The following is an 8405-nucleotide window of genomic DNA, read 5'->3' on the forward strand; positions in this document are numbered from 1 at the left end:
AACTTTCTCTAGTAAAGTTGACTTTAGGTGGATATGACTTTTATTTTCACGTCCGTTTTGGGTTATTATACTACTCACGAGAAAGTTTTAAAAAACTTCCATTGAGATTGTAGTTAATGTAATACACTTTAAGTCGTGTATAATTAGGCATTGCAAAGCTTAAGGTTGAGTTACTTATGTCTCGTATGCGTTAATAGGATGAATTAAGAGGAATCATCGGGAAGGGGATGCAAATTTACAGGATCGCCCAACTAGGAGCATGCTACATATTTGACTTTAACTGAACTTACAGTACTGCAGGGGCAGATTTTGTGCTGTGTAACTCGGCTCTAATCATAATTCCCAATAAACAATTATTTCACATTTTTAACATTTGTTAAAAGAAAAGTTACTTTAAAAATATTTTATTCACAACTGTTTTGGATAAGAAAGGACATAATTTGTTGTTGAAAAAACTCAACAATTATACAAACAAATGTATCTCCGAAATCCGAAACAGAGATAATAAAGATCCTTATTTCTTCTAATAAGATGTGTAACAACCAAAAAAGCCTAGACAAAGATTTTAACATCCGTTTAATGTTGTATGATTATTTGTTAGTAATGATTTTTTTCTTACGAAGGTCTCCAATTTATCAACTTAAATGTAAGGATATACACTCATGTTTAATTGATCACCCTAGAGAATACTGGAGGAAAATGTGCAGCTTTTGAATAATAGCCTGATATAACTCCTGCTACAACTAATTTCTTTATTTTGATCCCTCTATGAACGCAAGCAGATCTTATTGTGTCTATGACCAAATGTTTGTATAATAAACTCACCATAGACAACAGACTAATCAGTAACACTAGAATGAAAAAAAGCTAAAAAGGCCAAATAAAATACGAAGTTGAAAAGCATTGAGGAGGCAAACATTATTCTTGTATTGCATTAAGATTGGAGGTTTCAAAACACAGTTAAATGTTGTATGTTATTTTTACTTACCGGTATTTCCTTTGTCTCCTTTTCCTCCTTTCGGTCCTAACAATATAAAGATATAATGATAATGGTTTGTACGAACAGTTTCTTTGATAAATGTATTTTAAAAGATGCGTTCGATTGAAACTACAATTAAATCCATATTTCATGTTGTTTGTTTTTGTATATACAAAGTATGAACAAAAAATAAATAATATATACAGCAACACACGACAACTTCTGAATTAAGCATCATGACTTTGGATAGGAATATTCATTAATGTGACGGGGTTTGAATTTTTGGAACGCCTATTCCTTCGCCTTCTTTGTATTGTGATGTAACCCCTTAACAAAAGATCGAACTGTTAAATATCAGTTAAAAAAGGCATGACGCATCGGATAGGTACAAAGCACAAAGCAGCACACAAGAATTTCCGAACCTACAGTCTTCAAATTATTGTGTTATATCGTTTATTTTGTTGATGATCAATCGAGATAAAAATATCAATTATCGATCAAAAGTTTAATAAGTTTTCGGATTTTGTGACACAGTGTCAATACCACTGCTGGTGGTCTGCAATTTAATAACGTGTTATTTATATTATATAGCAGCCATACTACATTTATTAAAAAATCTAATCATAAAACAATATATCTTAAAAAAACACAAAACAGATAGAGACATTTCTCTATCAGCTAAAATCATCATTATTACAAAGCTTCAAAATCATGATACAGTTAAATTTTGGATTTAAAAGATTTTTCGTCAATTGTAGTAAATGCACAATGTGTTCAATGAAAACAGTGACGTATTTTGATTCTGAACTTACCAGCCCGTCCTTCTCTGCCGTATCTTCCTGTTAATGTAAATTCATTCTTTAGGATAAATTAATACTGAAGAAATTATTGGCAGTAAATTTATCATATGTTATAATGTATGATATTTTCGAAGCCTTGACATATTATGAGTATATGAAGTAAACAGATAACAGTTGATATTTACGATGTCGTTAGATACCATGAGTATATTAAGATAAAAGTTAACAGTTTAATACCCATTCTAAACTGCATCCGTTTGTTATATATGTTAAACGTGTTCCTTAATTCAATTTCAACAAGGTCTTTCCCGTTACAAGTTGAACATAGCAGCTATTTGAACCCAATAGTTTTGATGAAATAGAAAAATGATTCAAACTTCTTGTAGTCTCTTTTCAGTGGAAGTATGTCCAGATATGTATAGACAAGTTTAAGAATGCTTAAGGTAGAGTTATTTATGTCTTTATTTCAGTATGGGATGAATACAAAGGTGTCATTTAAAAGAGAATGCAAATTTCCATAATCGATCAACTAGGCGCATGCCATATATTTGACTTTAACTGAACTGACAGTTCTGCAGGTGGTAGAGTTTGTGCAGTGTTTAATAGGATTTACTCATAATTCACAACTGACAATTGTTGCACATTTAAAAGAATGCGAGCTATTTTTGGTGTAAACGTTTGCCGATAAAATGAAGGTAATAAAATTTCAACCATGTTTCATCGTCAACATCGAACTTCGTTACACGTTACGGTGAGTATACATTTTGTAAAAGTTATGACGCTTTTGTGTACGTCACCAATTGGAAGATAACATAGGCGTGTCATGTTCGTATTTTGTATATTCAATTAAGTCCTTAGTCTTTATCATAACATCTGCATATCATTTATATATTTTTTTAAACGTAAAAATTGCCAAAATCATGTTCACGTCAATAAGTTAAGAAAATTACCCTTTAGTCCTGGAAGTCCTGAAAAAGATAAAGCAGCAGTAATTGATTATACAATTATACATTACATATATTTTATGAAAGTTATTATAACAATAAAATACCACGAGTTTATAAAGGAACAATTTAACTGTTGGTATTTGAGATGACTTTACATATCATTAGACTAGTATAAAAAACTACCATGAGTAGAAGAAATAACAAATTAACAGTTTGATACCTATAGCAATACAAAACTTCATTTGTTTGTTAAACGTGTTCCTAAATTATTTTAACAAGGTCTTTCTCGGTACAAATTGAAAATACCAATAATTCGAGCCAAGAAGTTTGATGATATAGTAAATGATTTAAATTATTTATTTATAATCTCGTTCCTTTTAATTTATGTAAACCCCTGTGGGTAAAGAAAAATTAGGCTTTAAAATGCTTATGCCAGAGTTACTTATGCCTCGTTTGTTTGATGTGGATGATGTCGGAGGAACCCGGGTCTCATATGAATGGGGATCCAAATTAACAGGATTTCCCAACTAGGAACATGATATATATTTAACTTTTACTGAACTGACAGTAATTAAGGTGGCAGATATTGTGCACTGTAAACTCGGCTTTAATTACAATTTGAATAATTCGCATTTCTAATGAAGATACTTTAAAATTGTTTGATACAAAAATGATTCGGAAAAAAAGACACAATACTTTATGGAAAAAAACAAATTCGGGAATTATTCTAACAAACTGCTCTCTGGAAGGGAGATCCTACAGCTATTTAGTTTTGTCATATAAAAATTCCGTGATAACGTTATGATCAATAATGTTTAACGACTAATATCGTTTGAAAAAGTTTACACATTTGTTTAATTGTAGAATGATTGACATAGTAATGGTTTTATTTAACGAAGGTCTTTACTTTATCTATTGTAATGTAAGAATGTATACTCATGTTCAATGTGTGAAGCTTTTGGATAAAAGCCTGACATAGCCTCCACAGCAAAGGAATTTGTCATTATAAGCCCCCTACGAATGCTACAAAATATCATTGTGTCTCTGACCAAATATTTTTTTAATAAACTCATGATAGATACCACAATTACAAATATGTACGCTTGCCGCGTGTTTCGTCTACAAAAGACTCCTCAGTGACGCTCAAATGCTGTATATTGTCTTACTTACCGCAATCTCCTATGTTTCCCCTATCTCCTGTCGATCCTAAAATCATATGGATGATACGGTTAGTAAGAATAATTTCTTTAATAAAAGTATTTGAGAACATGCGTCAGATTAAACTACAACTTAACGTAAATTTTCATTAACAGCTTCTGCTTCTGAATGGGTTTTTTTTTATGACGTTGCAATTTTATGCATTATGATTGCAAATGCATGTTCAGTGTATGTAGCTTATTCAAACGTTAAGATAAGGAGATGTCTACAATTTCAAATCAGAGAACAAACAACACGTAAAAATTAAGGATGTTTACAACTATAGGTCATCGTACAGTCTTCAACAAAGACTAGCACTAGTACTGGCATGACAAAATGTCAAATATTTCAAATGGAAAAAAAAAATAATCTGATTTATGTATAAATGATTAACGATAAACGGAAAATCAAATATTGCAGACACCGACCGACGACAACCACTGAATTAAAGAGTTCCAGATTAGTCACATTGAGGGTTTGGCGATGTAAAACATATTTATGAGCGCTAACCCCTTTCTTTTAATCTCGGATGGTGGTGAAGCGTTTATACATAAATACAAAACGTAAAACACAGTTGGAAAGGGCGTGAGCTATCAGATCGGCACAAGGAACAACAACAAACAGACAGACATCTCAAAGTACCGATCTAAGAAACCTCGAACAATTCAAATCAATTTAAAATGTAATTGAAACGCATAAATAATGCATGTTTTCCCTATTCTGATAATGAAAAAGTTCACATCCACTGGATTTAAATCTTACATAGTAAGTCATGTTTGTGGCTTATTTTAACAGTCTTTGTATGTAGCCATGTTTCATTTAATTATCACCTTAATTACTATGTCAACGTTATACAACCAAATGAACAGCTTTTAATTTGGAGAGTTGACAACTTGATTGATTACAACTCAGCTATCATCTCACCCAATATCAATCTTTATATAAACTCATCATAGATACCAGGAAACTTTGTTTTTGCGCCAGACGCGCGTTTTGTCTACAAAAGACTCATCAGTGAGGCTCGAATCAGAAAAAGTTAAAAAGGCCAAATAAAGTACGAAGTTGAAGAGCATTGAGGACCATACATTCCTAAATGTTTTGCCAAATACAGCTAAGGTAATCTATTCCTGAGGTAGAAAATCCTTAGTATTTCAAAAATTAAAAGTTATGTAAACAGTTAATTTATAATTATGACCATATTAATGATAATTCATGTCAACACAGAAGTGCTAACTTCTGGGCTGGTGATACATATATAATCATAAATATCGTTTTAATATCTAGTCGACTTCTTGTTATGTCATTAGTGTACAAGTTCATTGACATTGATTCGATATCGTGTCGACATTGTCGAATCAGATTTAAAATTAATATACTCTCAATTAAACTTTTGGAAATAACTAGTCTACCCAGATCAAATTTGCAAAATTCCCCTCAGCATTAATTTGGTGCTCCCTGAAGCCTACTTCTGTTATGCGTGAGGGTTCCTAACAATAATAAATCCAGAAATGCATACAATTTATAAAGTGCTTCTGTTTGACGTCTTTTAGTGTCAAAGTGTTCATAATTGATTTGATAACAGTATATTACAAAATCTTTACTGATTGTACAAAAATAAAAGACAACAAAACAAGTCGAAAGGGGCCGTACGTTTGAAATATAAAACAAACCTATAGAATAAAGTTAACTGTCTTATGCTCTGTTGAAGATTACATGTATTGACGGCAATTTCCTTCTTAAATGTTTTTTTTTAAACTCAAGGTACTGACTTCGCATTAATGTTTACCATGTTGGAATAAAACATTAAACTATTTGCACAACAGGTTAAGTATAGTACCAGAAATTCAAGTTCCTTTATATGAGAAATACTTAAATTCATTTAAATAAAGATTTCTTACATCTGATTTTTGCAACTTTTAAAATAAGAATACTTAACACTAAGAAAAAGAATGATGTTCATAGTCGAAAATATATTTATTCTTTAACAATTTATTACTACGCATAAGTAACAAATCTTAAGGTAAATACTTTAGTGTAAACTTTCTGTTAATGAGATCTTAATTTCAATCTATGACTTTAAATTAAGCATGCATACGGTTCAACTTCTGTCAGATTTTGATATAACTTTGAAATTGAACATTCAAAAATTCAGTTGGAGAAATAAGATTCAATTTTTCTTATTCTTAGATTTTTAAACTTATATTCCTTTTTTATTCGAATTTTTTTTTCATGATCATACAGTTTTCTTACCTTGATTTGTATTATCTAACCTAGCCAGTACATCCGCTAAAACAGCAGCGCAAACTACTGATAGAAATGATACATTCATATTTGTCAAACAATTGCAAGTGACCGCTGGAATATCTCTTTAAAAGGTGATTCGAATGTACCAGTGGTTCTACCAATTATGTTGATTTTACTAATTTATACTATGTTAAGTCATACGAAGTTGACAAATAACAGCTGCGATCAAAATTGACATTTTGTCAACCAATAAGATGTGTTTTTGGGTCAAACAACATGTCTTACTGAACGAGCATTTAAGGTATGTAGTTTGCATGTTTAAAAAAAAATGTTTTTAAGTGCATGCAAGGTAACTTAATTTTATGTATTTACACATTGAAAAAATTGTTTTGGAGCAACATAATCATATATTTGTTTTCTTTTCTCTCTCACAAAAAACAACTGTATATATGTCTAAGAGTCTATAGAAAACAACCAACCAGCAAATGTAAAACATATCGGACAAATTTTAAGCAAAGCCAAACAAAATTCAGTGTTAAAGTTTGTGTAACGATGGCGATAACATATAAAAATGTAGTAACTGCCAGTATTCTAAAGTCTGTTCGTTGTGTCTTTTGTGTGTTTTTTTTTAAATTTGCGCTTTGATTCGATCTGATGAGTTAATCCCTTTCAACTGATTTTTACAGTCTGTTCTTATGCTGTACTGTTACACCACTGTCCAGGTTAAGGGGAGGTTTTGGCGCCAGCAAACATGTGTAAACCCGCCACATTATGTATGCGCTTGTCGAAAGTCAGGAGCCCTTAAGTCAGTGGTTATCGTTTGTTGCTGTTTATCATATCTGTTTTTCGTTTATTGTTTAGACTGTTCTTATGCTGTACTGTTACATCACTGTCCAAGTTAAGGGGAGGTTTTGGCACCAGCAAACATGTGTAACCCCGCCACATTATGTATGAACTTGTCGAAAGTCAGGAGCTCTTAATTCAGTGGATATCGTATGTTGTTATTTATCATATCTGTTTTTCATTTATTGTTTTGTACTCAAATTAAGCCGTTAGTTTTCACGTTTTATGTCCTTTCCGGGTCTTGAAAGGCTTAAAATGCGGTATGGGTGTCGCTCATTGTTGAAAGCCGTACAATGACTGACAGTTGGCTACTTCCACGTCGTTTGATTTTTCACATATGTCCTTTCTGGGCCTTGAAAGGCTTAAAAGAGGGACGAAAGATACCAGAGGGACAGTCAAACAGTTAAAATGTGGTATGGGTTTCGCTCATTATTGAAGGCCGTACGATGACCGACAGTTGGTTCCTTCTTTGTCGTTTGGTCTCTGGTAGATGGCTGTTTCATTGGTAGTTCTGCCGCATCTTTATATTTTTTATATTGTAAATTTTATCGGATACACCTTATCAATCTTATCTCCACATGGATTGGGAAGGAATATTGGGATATATTTACCAGTATTGCTGTGTGCATACTGGGGACTATATTTCTAGACAACGAATCGAATAGTGATTGTATGGCCAGTATTTTGATGTCAAAGATACCTGTATATGTCTACTTAAGTATGGGCATGAAGAATTACGCAATCATGCTTGCTAAGAACTGATTTTTTTATATTTGATAAAGTATGAGATTACTTGTATGAATTAGTGTGCTCATTTAAAACAGTAAATAACTCACTGTGGTGACACATTTTGAAATAGGACTGGCACTATTGATGGATATTAGGTGTAACGAAATATCTGTCATTACATATCATTTCATCTTGTTCGATCATTTTGTTAACCTTTATCTATATATGGTGTTGCACACACCTTAATAATACTATATATCTAAAAATAATAATTTAAAGTAATAAATAATCAAGTAGTTATTTCGAACAAGATTTGTTCAGGAAAGTGTACTGTATTTGATATCAATCTGAATTTTTGTATCAAAACCGTATTTAAGCATTTAATTTAAATATTTCGCATCATAATGAAAATATGAATTAAGTTTCAAGTTAATGGGCTACAACTTTACGGTAAACTACTTTGACAAAAAACTGCAACCTTATACGAAACGTACGTACGCACTGACCAGAGAGAAAGGAGTGGTTAATAATCATCAATGAGACAGAAGCAAAAAAAAAAATACAAAAAAATACCAAACAAACAAACAAACCAAAATACATCTAGAGGGGAGCATAGTCTTCGAAAGCTGATAGGTGTCGATGCATTTTAAATAAATGTCCATATAA

This window comes from Mytilus californianus, unplaced genomic scaffold (assembly GCF_021869535.1).
Source record: "Mytilus californianus isolate M0D057914Y unplaced genomic scaffold, xbMytCali1.0.p SCAF_9, whole genome shotgun sequence".
Lineage (NCBI taxonomy): Eukaryota > Metazoa > Mollusca > Bivalvia > Mytilida > Mytilidae > Mytilus > Mytilus californianus.